The 19201-nt window shown below is 44.5% G+C and overlaps 1 long non-coding RNA gene across 1 annotated transcript; it reads right to left on the bottom strand.

The window, feature by feature from the left end:
• Positions 1 to 541: 541 nt before the first annotated feature.
• LOC6902996 (uncharacterized) lies at positions 542 to 18883 on the bottom strand. Its single transcript, XR_004469084.1, has 4 exons — positions 17883 to 18883; positions 1643 to 1765; positions 1003 to 1467; positions 542 to 946 (listed from the first exon to the last, which is right to left on the bottom strand). It is a non-coding gene; the product is annotated as an uncharacterized lncRNA (long non-coding RNA).
• Between the last annotated feature and the right edge of the window lie 318 nt (positions 18884 to 19201).

The following is a 19201-nucleotide window of genomic DNA, read 5'->3' as shown; positions in this document are numbered from 1 at the left end:
CCTATTTGTCTGAAATATAGCCTTCCGAAGTATTGTATCGTTAGAATACTGGGTTTTCTGCACGCTATATCTCTGCTATCCGGCAGCCGATCGGAGCGCGGCATGTCTTTTCGTGATGGGGAGAGTCCTGCCAATCGACTGCTATCGGAAAAATGGACTTCCATTTCCTCACGATTTTCGCAAAAAATCATGATGGTTACATCATTAAAATTGCCAAAAATCGGCCTCATTTTCGACGTCGAGATTCTGATGCAGTTTGATTCTCTGGATCCCCACGATGCTGGGAGAGTTGGTCCTGCAGCGATGTAGCCCTATTTGTCTGAAATATAGCCATCCGAAGTATTGTATTCGTGAGAATACTGGGTTTTCTGCACGCTATATCTCTGCTATCCGGCAGCCGATCGGAATGCGGCATGTCTTTTCCTGATGGGGAGAGTCCTGCCAATCGACTGCCATCGGAAAAAGGGACTTCCATTTCCTCACGATTTCCGCAAAAATCATGATGGTTACATCATTAAAATTGCCAAAAATCGACCTCATTTTCATAGTCGAGATTTTGATGCAGTTCGACAGTCTGGATTCTCACGATCCTGGGAGACTCGGTCCTGCACTGATCTGGCCTTATTTTTCTGAGATATGGCCTTCCGAAGGATTGGATTTGCACATCAGTAGAATAATGGTTTTTTCTGTACTATATATGGACGCGTCTATCCTTACACCTTGCAACAACGATATCCACCTAGAGTCTAGTAGCCCCGCGTCCTCCCTCCCTTGGTTGCCATAGTCATAGTCCATGCTGTCGATGGCAAGGGCAAAGGATGACGATGCTGCGCTTCCGTCCGGCTGGTATTCGCTTCTGTCTGGCTTGGATACTTTCATAGTACTGCGTCTGGCGGACACGACTCGGTTTGTCGCAAAGCGAAGGGTATGAATGTGTGTGAGTAATCTGTGAAGGAAGATATAATTTAAAATATGTCCACAATTATATACTGATTCACTTACGCGTCTCAAAGCCGAAGCCCATCGTTTGAACCAACCATTCCGCCGGCGATCACTGGTCCTTGTTGCAGCAAATGGGACGCCACATTGTCGCCACATTGGCCCGCCGCAGAACAGCCAGTGGCTGCCACAGTCTAGCCAGGAATACTTTCCTTGGACTAGCCGAGAAAAACGGAATCACCAGCGGAGGATGTGCCGATGGCGAGCGAACCCAAATGATCGCCCAGACCAAAGGCCACAGACTCGCCCGACGCGTCCCGAAGGTCGCCCTGCACCGTGGCCCCGTGCTCAGGATCCGGCGGAGAGCTTACGATGGCAGCCGGTCAGGCGCCGGGAGTGGACAGTCGTCATCAATCGCACACTCGTTCATATGAACCGGAAGACCAGAAGGTCTTGGTCATGGTCATGGTAAACGATGTTGGGCATATCCGCGAGCACGCAAGAGGTATTCCTGGCCACCGGAGGGGTCTGAAAGAAAGTGTTAAATAAAGTCAATGAATAAATAATAACTTAATAACGATACTCGATGGGGTAAGAGGAGGGGATCGCGGCATAGCAGTTTGTGCCAGAGATGGTCTCGGGCAAGAGAGCTGGAGGGAATACAAAAGAAGAACCAAAAAACAAAGGAGAAAGGCGATCTTACCCGGGGAAAGCCGATGAGTTGGCGCGTGCGTCAACTGATTTAAAATGGGATAGTTACCAGAGCGGCGCAGGACCCGGAACGTGAACGTTAAAGCCCAGGACCGCTTATCCGGGAGTATGTAACCTGAAATATACATAATTAAACATGAAATGTCAATTGTACAATTAATATTTTATTGAAAAACCAAAACCTTGGTTTATATCTGATAGTTCCTATCTTTGCTATAAAAAGTTATAGGACCGATTGGCAACTGGTTTAATCTTACCTTAAATCGTACATAAATTGAATGCTGACCACAAAACACGTGATTTCATTTCGGGCCGAGCATCCTGTCAAACTAAACAATTTCCGTCCAGGCGAATGGCCTAATCACATCAATGGTTCGACCAGCATCCTCTAGTACGTACCCTCTCCTTTGGCCGGGCTCCCTCGCTCCATCCTTGGCAAAAATAACAAAGTTTATGCTTCCTGTTGTTTACCCCGACACCACTACCCCACTTCCCCTGCTGCGGCAGTGCGCCTGCATTTTATTATACAAAATGTTATTTATTTATTTATTTTTGCGGCAAAACTTATTTTTCCTGCCACCCGACTGCCGTTGATTACGCAGATTTTCCGCGCCGAACTGAAGAAGAAAGAGGGAGGGACGAGAAACACCCGCGGGCAAAATCAAAAGGAAAATAAAAACAAGATGGGAATAAGAGATTCGAGGACCGATGCTTTTGATACACTTGAATGTCGATAGTGTTTATGATGATCTGATCAGACTTGAAAAAGGACTCTAAAAAGTTCACAGAAGAACAGAAGGACATGGCTGTTGGAAGTGCTACAAAATATACAAATATACTCCATGAACTCGAGCCAAAATCGTATTACCCGCTGCAAGGGTATCATAAAAATGAAACAACGGAAAAACAGAAACATTAAAAGCAGCCGCCGTCTTTCAATTGAAGGCGGTAAAGGCGGCACGGGGTCTGCTCCGAGTACTGGCAAATCTGCTGCTGGAAATCTTGCCAGTTGTTTCCTTTGATATCAAACGGTGCACGTGCAAGGAACAAGAACAAGACGGGGAAAACTTTGTCATACCCAGCCGGGAAGAAGGATATGGATTCTGGTGGCGAAGTGAAGTGGTGGAAGGAGCAGACTATCGTGGCAGAAGAAAAAGTTTCTCCATATTTCCATGAAAATATATGTACGGTGTCTCTGCTCAATTTAACTGCCACATTTCCACATTCGAGCATCAAATTTTGAGCCGCACACACACAGATTCCATGCCATTTCATCCGCATTCAGATCTCCTTTCATTTCATTTCGTTTCATTTGATATGGCCTGCTGCCTGCCTGGCGTACGAGTATGCTGCCTGGCATAAGCCGAATCCAAATCTAAATGAAATCAAATTCATGTGACAAAATGGCTAAAACTGCATTTTATTACGACATTCATACGCTTCGGTTCAGTTCAGTTCAGTTTTATTCGTTTCGGTTCGGTGTGGTTGGGGTTCTCCCCACTCTGCTCGGTGCAGAGTTCTCTGCTGTCATAAATTTTGCGAAAAGCATTTTGCAACATCAGAAAAACTCAATTAAAATGGACTTTAGCTTTACTTCTGCGTGACAAGACGCAAATCAGAATATTTCACTCGGCCACCTCCTCCTACTTCCCGTCCAGCTTCCTCTCCAACATTGGGTTTAAAACTCTGGCCAAAACCACAAAATGTACATCAAATATAAATATGTATAACACGAAAGGCAACGCGAACCACACACAACTACTCCCAGTGGATTGAAGCGAAGATTAGTTGCTCTTTCCAGGTTTGAATAATAAGGAATTGATTGGCCTTCAATGGGATCTCTACCACTAATATCTTATTTCTTTTCTTCAACTCCCATTGAAATAATCACCCCACATTATAAGGAAAACAATCATTTTCCAATATGATACAATACAATATGTATATACAATATGATTAAAGAAAGTCGTGTTTTATGCTTAAAGAAAAGCCTATAGTAGCAGCTTCATTAGAAAAATGTGGTCTATATATGAAATATCTATAATATATAACACCAGGCATTAAATAATAGCTATTATTACATTGAAATCCAATTTTGTCCATGGAAGAATGAGAGTGCAAGCCGCATGCCCATGTCAGAGGTACACCATTTTTGGTTAAGGGCATTCTCTTTTTGACCTGCCTCTTGCTGTCTTCATTTGAAATGCATTCATCTTTTTCATACATACTCCTACCCGTGCACTCGTCCACTGCTATTCTCGTATGTGTCCGAAGGTTGGGGCTCCTCCCAGTGCCCAAAAAACTGCCACACGATACAGACAACAAGTAGACAAGTTACTGACACCACACTCCCACACACACACTCTCTTGCACAACCACTAAAACATAGATACACACACACACACTCATACTCATTTGGGCTTAATGCTGCTGCAAAATTTTTTGGCTTTGACTCCTAAGGAGAGAGCTCTCCTACGACTTCGTCGACTGTCTCCGGCTGACATTTTGGGCGTTCTGTGGTCTCGCCCCCAATTTTTTGGGGGCAATGGTAAGGGGGAAAGGGAGTTTTGTTAAGAAATCAACTTTCTGGCTTTTGCGGTTGGGCGAGCACATTTTCAGTTGTGAGAGAGAGAATTTTCCTTCTAATTGGCGCACTTTTGTTTAGCATATTACGTATACGCCTCGAGGTCGGTCGGACTTGGATTTGCTCTTCTCTTCTCCTTTTTCCAAATATGTTTTTGCTGCTTTGTGTGTGTGTGGATTAAAAGTCTTGTAAACATCTAACAAGCTTAGCAATTACCATGTTGAACATATAGATATGTGCCTAATGAGCACTGAAAAGAGGGGAATGTTTTTTGTTGTGGATTCCACTTGAAAGTGCATAAAACGTGCAGAACTTCTTCACCATTTTATAGGGTTTTTTTTCTTTAAAATTATATTTGTTGAGTTCTAGATTCCCCTTTGGGTTTTATGTTCACTTCTGATTCAATTCATTTCCGCTGATTTCCACCAATCAAATATTCCAATGTGATCCAAGCCAATCACTTTTTTACGATATGTTCGTCACATATCCAGGCTAATGTACAGCCCTCGCCCTCGCAGAAGTACAACTGCCTATGGATAACCCTTCTGGTTGATGGAGAGCCCCCCACGCATTTCGAGCCCCCCGTCAACTGACATTTGTGCAGCTCTGTGGGGCCTGGGGCTGTGCTATTAAATTTATGACGCAAGTAAATTGAATTTTAAATTTGAGTATGACAAATGTGCCACGCCCACGCTCACACCTGCTCACCGCCGCCACCCCCACCCACATGGGGTGGATAGAAATTGCCTACGAGAGCGAAAGCTGGCAACAAAAGTCATAAGTCGGAAAACGACGGGCTACAAACACAAAAAAAAAATGGGATTTTCCAGCAGCAACAAACGTGACTCGAACAAAACATATAACCGAAAATGTGGGGGCGTGGCAGGTGTTGGCCAACCAGTCCGCCCTCGCTGCCTACATCCCTCCATCCACCTGGCAGCTGGCAAAGTGTTGACGCAATGACTAACTGAAACTGCCTGGCCTGACTGATTGAGTGAATTTGAGATTGACTGACAGTCCTGGGGCCAAAGCAGGAGCCCAGCACAAGGGCAGGCAGCAAATCAAAATCAGCACAAACTGTAATGGAAACGACAAATACGTGCGCAGTTTTCCCAACAAAAACCAAAAAGAAAGTGAAAACGAGACGATCAAATATTTGGACAGCCGAAGTAAGGAATACTCTAGGAAGAGAGACGCCTTCATGGGATTTAACGGGAATGAATTAATGAGGATGGGGACATAAGGAATAGTATTCAAAAGAAGATGATCTACATCTATGATATAAGATATGAATGAAGTGAAAGGAGGTCGTGCTTTTGTTTTTATGACTCAAGAAGAGCCAGCAAAAGAGGCCAACTTTTCGTTGAAGCTCCACAAGATGTACTCTACTTTTTAAGGACATTCTCAACAACAATAATAAATAATAATGAAAGCACATGCAAATTGCCAAATCAACTCGAGTAAAAGAACATTTAACTAGTGCTTGTCAAAGATTTGAATACCCTAGACATATAGATTAAGACCCATCATTCGCAAGGCGACTTTGAACTGTGATTAAGCGGTAAAGCAAATGGTACCCTAACCCAACCCATGGCACCCCTATCGATACCATAATACGATATCTTCCCTTAACCGATACTCTAGCGGGAACATTCTATGATCGAAAGGTAAGATTTGTGTGCGTTTACCCTTCAATGCTTATCCCATGCTTCCATTATCCATCCCATCCCTCAGATGTAACAAAACAGTACAAAAACTTAACATTGTCCCCATTTCGGGAAAAGGTATACCCCACAAAATCCGATGGCAAAACAAATTGTGTACAATTCTACAGCCAATTATTTCCCAAAAAATAAGAAAAATCAAATCGAAAATTTTCTATTAGCCCACAGAATAAAATATGCAAAATTATACACTCGTGGCTTATGCTGGCGGCAGGTGAGAGGAGGCAAACAGAAAGGAAAGGAGCATTTTCCAAAGGAAAACTTGAAAATTCCTCACACGTTGCCGCATTTGTTTTGCCATTGGCATCAAATGTAGCGTTAACTTTGGCGCCGCTTTGCCGCCCCCTTCCCCCCGCTGGCAAATCTCAGCGTGGAAATCAAATTACCAAAAACTCAACCGAAAATGTTCAGCAAAAAACTCACGTGTCATGATGCACTTGAGACTTTGGCGCATTTGTCTGTCGCCAGGGTCCTGTCGTTTGTCCTCTGGCTGCTGTCTCCCGTCTCCAGTCGCCTCGTGGCACTGTCATTGTTTCCAACGTGTGAGAGAAGGGCTCCCCAGCCGGCGACAGCTACACGGATAGACATTGACATTGTCTGACGACGCAAATCAAAAACGTATCAAATAAAAGTTTGCTTTCTCCCTTTTTGTTGTGTGTTCACTCAACACGTGCTCTGGCCGCCCCTCTGGGGGATAATTTCTCCGGCAGTGCGACAATTTTGGGTGGGTTGCTCGAGCCACTTGTACAATTGCTGAGGGCTCGGATCGGAGAAGTCGATGACACACAAAGCCCGCGAGAGCTGACAGGGCATAATGACAAAGGTTCAAAGGGAACACGAGCTGAGACGAGCACTCGACAAACGAAATTTCGATTGTGTGCAAGGTGAAAATAGAAATTGCCACTTCGAGTAGTTTCTGCTTCGATTTGGGGTTCTCAGAGAGTGCTTCAGTGGGGGGATGGATCCATAAAGGGTGAAAGGGAGTCACAATCGGGGCACATCACCTAATTGATCGATGAGCAATGATTAGCTCTGTTATCAGCATTATTTTTAATGACTTTATATTCAGCTATCAATAAAAGTATTGATAATTTCCATTGTAATCGATCAATTAGAGGATGTACATTGATAGGCTATCGTTAATTATTCAGTAATTAATGTATAAAATATGTAATTTATACGATATAAATGATTATTATGCATATCTGTTTGGAAAAGTATATATTTGAGCAATTTCAATGGGCGCTCAGCTATAGGTCCATGGCTATTTCTATATAAAAAATGGATAGATACTCGCAATAATGATATATAGGAGGAGGTATAGCACTAAGAGATATAAATGCCATTATATACTACTTAATGATAGCAATCTGGTAATCTTTTTGCATGACTAGTGCTTTGGATATTGTATAGAGATGGATTCAAAACCTGAAGACTGCGGATAGCTTTTGACCAATAACGTAACAGTCGTTACGTCTGAGTTCTTTCAACTGAAATGTGGAGGAATAATCCAACAAAAATCATGTGAGTGCCAGCTAAAACTATAACCTACTTGTTTATGAACACTCTCCTATTATCTACTCTTGAAATTATCCAACTTAATCTCTTTGTTTAACAAAACATTATTAAAATTGTATTTTCTGGCGGGCGGGGCTCCTTCTATAAACTTCAATGAATGTTTGAGGCTAAACGACAGGGAATATTTGTGGACACGACAGCTTTAAGAATGTGTGTGTGTGTGTGTTTATGAGAGAGTGTACTATGTGTGTGTATATCTGTGTGGAAGAGGTGCTAATTAAATAACCAAAATGCTGCGTGCCAAAGCGTTGCCCGACGCCAAAGCCTCAGAATGCATATGATTAACCTACATATGGAGTGTATAACAGCAACCCCTGCCACTCCTGCCACCTTGCCACAAGCCACCTCTATCAGCTGCAGGCGAAAAACTCACAGAGGAAAGCTTGAACACCCCTTTTTGGTGATGGCTGAATGTGTGAAAGTGTGCTCGCATAATTTCATTAAAATAACTGTCAAAAATTTCACGTATGCCCACACACACATACACACATAGATGGCCTGCCTTACCCTGGAAACGCTTCAAATTCAAACGCGAATTTTCCACAGAGCTCTCTCCCGCCCCACCACCCAACCGCCCACCCAATTTCCCAGGCACAGCTGTCAATAGGAATTCTGCAGGTGTCAAAAGTATTTCAGGCATGGAAGTGTCTGTCTATCCAGGCTTCTCTGTCTCTCTCTCTCTCTCTGTACTTTGTTCTTGCTATTTCTCTATTTTCCTCTCTCTCTCTCTCTCTATGTCTCTGTATGATAAATTGGCATAAATTGCTTTAGGGCTTGTGGCTAACATGCCCTCTCATCCTCCTCCCAGAGAGCATCTCTCTGTGTGCGTGAAATTAATTTTCATTATTGGATTTTGCGACTTAGACATCATTATCGTGTTCTTATCGATATCGATACACACACGCGCTGCCTGCCGCGAATGCCGGATGAGTTTTTGCTCTCACCCTTGATGTGGCACCTAATCGTTCAGAAAGCGTTGAAAATTTCCACAGAGTATATTCCTTTTCCTCCCGCCCAACCACAGCCCCAATGCCAGCACCAAGGACAAATTGACAATCGATTTCTGTGGCACGTAAAGCTGTCGGCATTTGTCAGTTCTGTTGAACATTGGAATCGGAATTGGAGCGATGACTACATACTCGCAGAAGGAGAACTTGTAAAGTACTCGGAATATTGGAGAACTAAACACACACAAGAGCCAGCCACCCATTGTGCGGCATACCATACTCGTCTCGACTCAAAGAGTTTCTCTTCATAGACAACGAAGAAGCCCAATATGACAGACCACACCAGATCGTTGCATTGTGCTCGAAAGATAATGAAGGAGAAGCCACTGCCAAACTGCCTCTGTCTCTGCCTCTATTTCGTTCTGTTCTGTTTTGTGACTTTGCCAAACAATTTTAGGGGAAGCCACAGAACTAACCAAGCAAATAATTTGCGAAAATTCAATTTTCCCCATGAATATGAATATGAATATGCAAAACGGAGTGAGTAAGTGAGTAAGTGAGTGAGCGGCAGGGAGTCCTCTCTCTCTCTCTCTCTCTCTCTCTATCTATCTGGCAGCAAAACAAATTAGAAGTAATTTAATTTGATTTTCGTTCGGTTCCGAGTATCCGGTTTCCTTGAAAGTTTTCGATTCCTGCTTCATTGCCGGCTTAATTGCAAAGGCTCCTCCCGAATCGAAGTCGACCAAAACGAATCCAAATCGAATCACGTCCACTTCAACGCAAAATGTCAACTTGGAGGGCATTCAAATCTTTCTTTCGAGTGGGCCTGGCCGGGGCCTGCTTCCCGCAGAAACTTTTCAAAATCAACGCCGCTCACCTTTCTTCCTGCCTGCCTTCGGAAAGGTGGCGGGAAACGTGGCCTGACTTACCAATAAGTGGGGCGTGGCTGGGGGTGGGGTGCCAAGTTTTGGAAATCGAAAGCGACAAACGGTCACAGGACTCGAGGCTGGAACAGGAACAAGTCACAAACATTCCCGTTTAATGAGACCAATAAAAGGTTTGGGCCTTTGACTCGCTCGCCGACGTCCTCGTTCGCTCCGAAATCAAAAGTTTTTGCAAATTGCATTTCGTAATGGCAGTGAAGCTTAAATCTTTTATGAGTCCTCGCCCTCCTTCTTTCTTTCCGGCGTATAAGTGTGTTAAGGGCTTGGGCTGGACGGAAAAGGACTTTAATAAAATAGAGCCAAATGAAAGCGAAATTGAAAACACACGCACGTGTCCACGTCCAGGGTGGCATGGCGGAACCCTTTTCGCACTAATTGTTCACATGGGAGAGCTAAAAGAATGCGAAGAGGGTTCGCCTTTGTACTGCAATGAGGGTGAAATTTCAGACGGTTCTGGGCTATCGCTAGAATGGAATCTAGGATGCTGGAAGGTAGGAAGCAGTTGTACATTTACTTGCAGCTTCAACTTATTTTAATGGCCATAAAACTCTTTACTATCCTTCCAATTAAGTGGCACTAAGAAGTGTTCAATACTTTTCAGTTAAGATGCGAAAAATCCAAATGGATGGACGCCTTTTAACGTTTTTAGGCAAGGATTTTTGTTGTCTTGGATCGTATGAAGCCTCTTGGCTCTATTGTTGCTCTATTGTTACAGTTATTGGCACCTATACGAGGATGTATTTTGCTTACGCACTGCAAATTATGCGAATGTGTGCGTGCGGATCAATGCCTGTAACAGAAAAACCGCCTTACACTCTGTTAATACTCTAGGTTAACAGCCTGTTAACGCCACCGTTGACTGCTCTTAGTTAACAGCCGGTAGTTAACAGCGCTCTCTGACAGCGCACTGAGAGCGGGCTTGCACTGTTATCACGATCCACACGGCTTCAAGCGAGAATTCACATAATGTTAGTTACGTTCCTACCCCTGTTAAAATACGAGAACCAGAGTGAATTATACGAAAGAAATAAGAATCTTTCGACTTTGACTTCGGAGTTATTCTGCATTTTCGTACTCTTTGCTGGGTGCCTCCGTCTTGTTCCGCTCTCCTACAAACACTACCCTTTATTCTACTTACCTAACTACATTCGTCGTAAGTTACAAATTTAATCTGCTATCCCATACTGCAGGGAAACATTTCTGCAAGTATTTATTAATTAATTTTCATCACATCAGCAAAATATCATCTAATCGAACCGTTCATTCTCTGTCCCCTGTTCCTGTTCGAATATTCAAGCGATACACTTTAATTAATGAACTTGAAATTATTCAAAAATGTAACCTCTTGCGAAACTGCGACTATAAACAGAAATGCTGAGCATGAGATGGCGCGAATCTCAGCCAAATTTATGATCATCAGTCGGCGCCATAAAATGCAAATGAAAATTAAAATTAATTGCGTAGCAAATGTCCTGCCTGCCCAGAAAATTAATGAATCATCAGAGCTGAGGAGCTGAGGAGGAAAGTGACTCGGTCTTGGTCGCGGGCTGCGGAACAACATTCAACAGTGGAAAGTAATCCACTTAAACTCGAATTTGTCAAAAGCATAAAGTTACAATGGCCACCTCTTGCCAGAAGCCAGAGGCAGCCACAAGGAGGGCCAGGAGTAGAAAGGAGGAGCGAAAGGAGAAAAAAGCGAGCAGAAAAAGTATATTGACAAACGACAAACAAGCAAATACAACTCGGAAAAAAGGGGGAAGTACAAATGATCGCTCATAAAAAGTGACACTTTTTGGCGCTCCACACAGAAGGACCCCAGACCGAGGACGAGGCAGAGGTAGAGGTGGAGGTAGAGGTAGCCCCCAACTTTCGTCGCATCCGTCATTGCAGTTGTGTCCTTCCGCATTCGCTTAGATTGGAAATTTGTTACAATCAAACGGGGCGGCAGGAAGGCAATGGGAGAGGGAGTGAGTGCCCAGATAGATATAGATGTGCCATATCAAATCACTCAAAGTGCTGCTACAGAGAAACACACAGCCACTCCCACACCCATACCCATTCGAGTTTATTGCCAAATGGTTATCATATTGTTTATAGATTTCTCTACTCCTTTTCCGTCCGCTGACGCTCGTCGAGCGCCAGGTGACAGTGATTGATCAATATGAGCGCCGCAGATACAGATACCTAACCGCCACCTTAAAACCAAACCTCGTTTCTCTTGCGAGTATTGTCAACTCTTCCACCACGGACATCCACGATATCCACTGCGTGGAGCACGGCTAGCAGCTGGCTGTGAGTTTTGCGTTCTTGCGATTAATCATTCGAGGGGAAGCAGCAAAACTTTTACCCCCGAAAAAATTAAAAACTCGAGCTTCATGTATTTGCCATTTAGCTGCTGGGGAAACTCCGCTTTCCCAGTCGGCAGCCCAGGCAAACAAATTAAAATACATTTAGGCAGCTGTGGCCCACACTTTACGCAGTGCAAACTTATATTTTATGACTTTGATTTGCTGTGCGAGTACGCAGCCCCGAAACGTAGGCAATGCCAGAAATGGGGGCAGAGGGGCAGTGCGGCGTGGGCGGACTGTAAAAGTTTCCCTGGGGAAGAGGGACACGTGAGAGTCCTTTTCGTTTAGAATTTAGAATTTGTTGTGTGCTTGTTTTTTGGGAAAATGGGGGATGGAAATGGGTATCTTGAGATGAAGATTTCATATTGAAAAACATGAACACATGCCACCACACACGGAGCCGCTCATAACTCAAATGTCAATTGAATTTTAATAATACAAAACACGCATTCACTGAGACACAAACACAGACAAGGAAGTCACGCATGGAATTGTACGGCGAGGATGCTTGAAAATTTTGTGGCAGCTGTTTTCCAGGAGGCAAACAATTTAGACAAAATTTCAGAAAAATTCCTCTCATTCGGAGAGAGTTTAATTGGGAAATATTTCATTGAAACATTTTAATAATAACATGTACTTTTTTGACCAAACTTTTTCCATATTTCTAGCCCATAAATATCTTCGAGAATATTCATTGAAGCCTGCGCTTCCTAGACACATTTATTCAGCATTATTCGAGACTCTTTTCAACCAATGCTCAACTGGCCGTAAAGTCAGGGAATACTCGTATAGCCTTGCCCCTGGCTTATTTATGCTCCATTAAAAATGGGTGAAAATTGTTTTGCCCAGAGCAGAAGCAGAAGCAGGGGGTGGAGCAGGGGGGAGTGCAAAGAGAAGACCAAAGCAGCAATTACCAAGGCCTTGGATGCTTGAAGCCCCTCAAATATTTTTTCAATCTAACATATTTTTTATCATTTTCCACACATTTCTTTTCGTCCTTTGGCCCAATCTCCCTCTCCCTCTCTCTATCTTTTGGCTAGCGCTTTGTTGAATGAAAGGACAGCCCAAACAATTTGGTGTAATTTAATTAAATGAACACAGCAGCAGGCCAAAAAGCAGCGGGACAGGACACGGTCAGGGACAGGGACAGGGACCCCACAAGTCAGCCAGTCAGGGCAGGGCGACAGTCTAGAGCAACTCCCGATGGAAGAGTAGACCAGAGGTCCTGCCACTCGTCTGTCTGCCTGCCAGACTGCCAGCCACTCTGGCCTCCGAGTCGGGGTGAGCACTGGAGAGCACTGGGGAGTGCCTGTCCCTGCCAATTCACATTGCATTGTTCACTGACCGGGGCACACAGAGGCGAGGGGCGGCTGCTCCGCTCCCAATGACAAAAGTTAATGCCTAGCAACCTTTCAACAAAAGCAACAGCAACATCAAGGGGATGCCACGAGCAACAGCAGGAGCAGGGAGCAGGGAGCAGCACAGAAACATCAACTATTAGTAGGCAGTCGAGGCCAGAATGAAAATAATAAAAAGCTATGACGAGGCTGATGACGATGACGACGCCGTTGATAGGCAACCACAGAAGGAGAGAGGGACAGAGAAAGAAATAAGTGAGAGAGCAAGCCATAGAGGACACCTGCTGATTAAGATCACAAATTGAAAATCATGCCCAGGCGCTGCTGCTTCTGCTGCTGCTCCTGCTGGCCAGGATACGTTCAACAGTCCTGCCGTCCACCATCTGTTCCGCAAAGGAGAGCAAAGGAAAGGAAAGCAATGAAATCAACTAGAAATTTCTGCTATTTTCATTAGTTGCTAGGAGGCAATTCTCATCAATTGCAGCAGGACTTTTCAGAATGCTGTCTGGTTGGGAATTTTCAAATAAAGCTAATCGTAGGTGGGAGATGGATTGGACTATGCATTGAATGCGTATAATTTGCTTTCGAGTAAAAGACAACCTATAAAAAGACATAGATAGATGTGTAATAACATCATAGAAATATGCTTTGGTTTCTTTATTCTAATAGAAACAATGTCACATTAAAAATCTCTTAAATTCATGCCTTATTCCTAATGGTTTTAGCTTAAACTTAAAGACCACTTCATCTTTAAACAGATCAAACATTAACACCCTGATTACTGAGTTCTTTTGTTCGTATAAACAGACCATTGGCCATGTCCTGCTCCTGTCATTGTCATTAACAGCTGCCAAGTTTCACGGGGGCCCAGAAGTCAGACAAAAACCGAAATTGGCAACAGCTGTCTGTCAGCCAAACAGAGGGACTGTCACGGTACGAAAAGAAGCTGGAGAGAGGGGGTCACAGACCAAGTTGAAGCGTTAATGAAATTGAAATCAATTGAGAGCAAAAGCAGAGGGCGGGCGGGGGGCAGCAGTGACCGCAGCAGTCAGCTCTTGTCAGTCGCATGTCTGTCATACAGTACTAATATCCATAAAACTCACATAAAACGCTGTAAACTTGGAACTGTACTCGAAAGCCACAAAGTGAGTTATCCCCGAAACAAATTGAGTTTTTAACTAAGAAATATATTTTTGTTAAATGTTCGCTCACTGCAAAGTTTTCTGTCACTTGAGAAAGGGGTAAGGGGGGGTCCTGGGGGGGTGGGTGCTGGGTCCTGGCTTTTGCACATATGCCAGCAAGTCAGCAAGTTTTTGTGGCTGGCTGGAGCTCCAAACTTTGGAGCTGACAACTTTTCTAATTGTGTGATTGAATTGATGATTTAATAACTAAAATTTAATTTCAGTGAATGGCCTAGAAGTTCCCTGGAAGTTTGTCAGCTTTTGGCTTTCATTTGGCAGGGATTTGTGTTAAGTTTTCGGTTTTCGGTTTTCAGTTTTTGCGGATGTCAGAGATCGCAAGGCAAAAGTAAAAATCAATTCATCTCCCTCCGAGTCTCCGGTTTACTTTTTGCAGACCATTAAGCTGGGCATAAAAAAAAAGGAACCGAACCGGTAACAAAAATAAAGGGCGACAACATCGATGTGGACAATGCCACAATGCGATTGCGGTCAGGGCTCAGCTGTAGCCGCTTTCATCCTGCCTTTCCCCATTCCCCATTCCCTCCTCTTCTCCTCGCTTCCTCATTGGGCCGCATCTGTGTCCGGCTTGCAGCTGGAAAACTAAAACACAAAAGCCCCGTCCGACTCCGGCTCAGGTCCTGCACTTAACAGGCAAAAACCGAGCCGAAAATCCCAAAGAAAAACAGTAACAAGTAGAAGGGATGGCCCCAAACAAAGGGTCGATCGGTAGGTACCCAGTGAAATCTATATTCTCCAGCAGAGAACAGGATTGCACATCTTAAGATGGGTTGGGAGTAAGCTCAGGGAAGGCCAGGGAGAGGAGAATCAATAAAGATACTCAATATGTTACTATATGACTGTCCAGATATTCCTTAGCCTGACGAAACATGTAAGTATAGACTGTATCGAAATAGTTCTGTGGCCTTCTGTGGCTGAAACCTCAATATTCTGTGTTGTAGAAAACCCTTTCCTAGCACACAATATCTATCGGATAATTTCTAAAATTTTCTAGATATTTTCTTAGCTCATCAGGCCTTTCCCATACCCTGCAAAGAACCACTGAAGGTAGTACAACTACAGGCAAAGTTCCTTTTGGCCTGGCTTGGTTTTGTTTTTGTTGGCTTGGCTCGGACTGGGACCGGGACCGGGGCCCCGACCAGCTGTTGGTTTGGTGCTGTGCAAAAATCTGAAAAGAAATCAGATTGTGGCCGAAAGGAAACTTCACAACGAAGTTTAGGCAGCTAATTAATTAAGTTCCTTTGCAGGGCGTCCAGGCGCTGAGGGGCTGAGGGCCGGGGCGGGGCTCACTGACGCTTGACACGGAATAAATCCATCGCCAGACCCAAAGCCAGACCCAGACCCAGAGCCAGAGCCAAGTTCAATGTGCGGCCAAGTTTTAAAGTGCAATGTCAATGGACGGCTCTCCGACAAGGACGAGGAGGTGGAGGCCTTAACCCTATCGTGGCTGGGGCCTTATTAACACGGTATAGCCAATGTTAACAAATTGCATTATTCGAGGAACAATCGAGACGCGCACTCCACCCGGACTCCACCTGCGACTTCCTGCCACTCGTTTTTTCCAGTTTTTCCAGTGTGTGTTTTAAATGTTATGGAAAGGCGTCGCGACGCCTGTGTAAATATGTGCACAGTCCACAGTGCCACGAGCTGGGTGCAGGAAGGACACGGCCATCAACAGGACACCTATGAGTGCACATATACACATATATATGTATGTGTAACTCCGCACGCTTCAGGTGTTAATGATATAATTTTATTTCGCGTACAAGTAAATTTCATTACTCTTGATAATGGCCCAATATAAAGCGAGGGAGAGCGTCGAGTCGAGTCGAGTCGAGTCCCCCCCAAGCGTTGAAGGATGCTGTATGACCTGGGGGGAGCAGCAGGGAGAGGAGGAGGAGACTGATAGGTCAGAAGAGAGTGTCACTTAATGATAGCCGATGCCGATGTCGAGAGCTCCCGGATTATACAGATTTTTTGCTTGCTCTGACAAAGCCGACAACGAACTGCATTTAAATCTGCTGAAACAATTTTTTGCCCCCAGTCCCCAATCCGAATCACAAAATCAAAATAAAAATCGGTCCACCTATAAATCCCTGAAATTCTCTTTAAATTTTCGCATTGTTATGGGGATTTATTAATAGACTTTCGATCTGTGGGGCAGGCTTCATTAGCGGTCAATAAATTCTTTAAAGCATCAATAATTTTTGTATTTTGTTTAAATATTCTTCGCGGCATATGCGGGGGAAATTCAGTGGGGATTCTATAAATCTGAGGAGAGCGAAAAAGATTAAATGAATTTAATGTGGAACGATATAAATTTTTCTGATAATTTTTTAAACGCATCTTCTGGCTAGATAGATGTATCTGATAGATGGGCCGGTAATTGCCGCTATCGCTGATCGTTTAATTGAAAAAGTAAATGAATCCAGTGAGCATTCATTTGATTGCATTCTTGGGGTATTTTTCTTGCATTTGCGTTTACTTTTCACATGCCACACGGATATCAACAGCAACTCTGAATTCGGGCTGATAAATATTAATGCTGTGCAAAGTGCGCACTGAGCCATTGTGGGCAAAGGACTTTGCTGCTGTCTCCTCGCTTGGTCCTGGTCCCGGTCCTGCTCCAGCTCCAGCATCGACTGTCAGAATCCAGGCGGCATTAATATTCATTTCCATGGCTACAATAACGAAGGACGCGGCCACAGGAGGCGACTGCCATAAAGACAGCAACAGCAGCAACAGCCACAGAGGGACACCACCCGGATGGGGCAGCCATAGGACAGGACACGGTAGCCCCAGCAGCTCCTTGTGGGGCATGCGAGTGACTGTGTGCGTGTGTGTGTTTGTGTGTCAAAGGAATTGTTGAGGCAGGACCAGGTTCAGGACACCAACACGAGCCAGTGGGTGCCTCAGTCGGGACTGGGGCGGGGCGCCATGGCGAATGCTCAGCGGCTGCTCTTTGACATTCATTTAATTGACTCCGCTTTCGGTTTTGCATTTCAAATGAAGCGAGAATTCAATTTTTGTTTTGGAAATTAATTAAATTTTTCGAAGCCCGTTCCCAGGGCACCCCTCACACCGCAACCACAATACAGCAAAATTTAAATATAAATTTAATAAGCTTTGCCAAGAATTGTCTTTCTTTGTGCCATTCCCCTGCTGCGACCTCCCCCCTGCTCTTAGCCCAGTTGGTGCTCCATAGCTGCCGGCATTTTCATCATTTTATTTTATTATTATTATCGCTTTGGCATGGCTCCCAAAAAAGAATACAAGAGATAGAATATAATTTACAGAAGAGAAATAAAAGGGAATTTGAAATACCCTTTGCCCAATAGAGGATGTTATTTCAGGTATTTATATAAATATTTTTTCTTTCAGTATTCCGAAAAATTCCTCCATAATTTTTGTAAATATTTTCCAGTTTTGCAAGCTTTGACTTTGTAAAGAAATATCATTCAAAAATCATAGAAAAAGGCTTTATATAATTATTGGTAGTCCTGCTTATAAGAAACGAAAACTTGGGATATCTATAATCATCTGTACTCACCATCGGCTATGCCTCCTTTCGCTCCTGCAGCAGTTTTTGTTGGCAAGTGTATGGCAAAGGCAGGAAGCCAAGAACGTCCGTCTCCCCGTGTCCTGCGCTTCACACTTTTGTCAATGAGAGTTGGGTGTGAAAAATGAAATTATAAGCAGAACGACAGGCAGAAGCACAGCCAGAAGCAGCCACTCCTTTGGCAGGACTCGCAGGGCGGCCCATGACAGACAGGAATACATCTTAGGCGCATTTTAATTTCATGCTTTGCTTGGCTCGTTGTCTACTTCCTGTTCGGCTTCAGTTCGCCATCTCCAGCTCCTGCCCCTGCCCCTGCCCCTGCTGCGGATCCTGTGTCTCTTTTTGATTGTTGCTGCGTAATGACATTTAATGTCCATAGACCATAATTGACTGGGGGGGGACCTGGGCCTGGGCCAGGGGCAGGGAAAGTCGGTAAGAGATTGCCAGCGGATCCTCATGCGCGACTGCACAGCAGTTAAATTTGGCCCGAATGTCTCGGCCTTTTGTGTGTCCGCCTGCCTATACATAGACGACTGTCTGTGTGAGTGTGTGCGCGTGTGTGTGTTTGTAGGCCGACATTTGGCAGCCGCTTTTGGCCATTTGTTCTGCCATAGAAGGACCTCAATGCTCGGGGGAGCAAAGCCGTGCGGGGCTGGCCATAATTTGTGGTCCAAAGTGCAGTTGAAAGCTTTTGCGGATGGAATTTAATTGTGCGACAACGTTATGAACATGCGGCTCTGTGCCACATCGACAGTGCCACATCGACGTCGACATCAAGGTGAAATGCGGAGAGATTTCCTTGGTCTGGGGGGCGGCGTCATTATATCATAAGCATAATGGGGAATCATTTCAGATGGAATGTCGTTAATGGATTGCCATTGTGGTGCCACAATGAGCCAAATGGAAGCGCCATCTGTTCTTCCACCGAAATGTGGGAATATTCATTAGATATATTTGGGCCTCCACTCGGAAATCCCCCTTCCCTACCCCACCCTACCCTACCCTGCTCTACTCGTATCAATCTCTATTTGCAACAACTTTTAGCCCACCGCCCCCGCCCCGCACCGCCCCGCGCCGAACACAGACTCTCGGCGAGAACAAAAGCTGTCCAACCCATTTGGATATGCAGCTGTCCAAAGGCTTTTATGCACTTGACTGACGGACTGACTGACGGGACTGGCTGACGGACTGACTGACGGCCGGATGGGGCAAAAGTTCATTAAATTAATTAATGGCAAGTTCTCGAAACTGCACTTTAGTGAGTATCATGTGGCCAAAAGCATAAGCCATCCAAATAGTCAGTCAAAAGC

Source organism: Drosophila pseudoobscura, chromosome 4 (assembly GCF_009870125.1).
Source record: "Drosophila pseudoobscura strain MV-25-SWS-2005 chromosome 4, UCI_Dpse_MV25, whole genome shotgun sequence".
In the NCBI taxonomy this organism is placed as follows: domain Eukaryota; kingdom Metazoa; phylum Arthropoda; class Insecta; order Diptera; family Drosophilidae; genus Drosophila; species Drosophila pseudoobscura.
The sequence above is the reverse complement of the archived record's forward strand: the minus strand, read 5'-3'. Positions and strand labels throughout refer to the sequence as shown.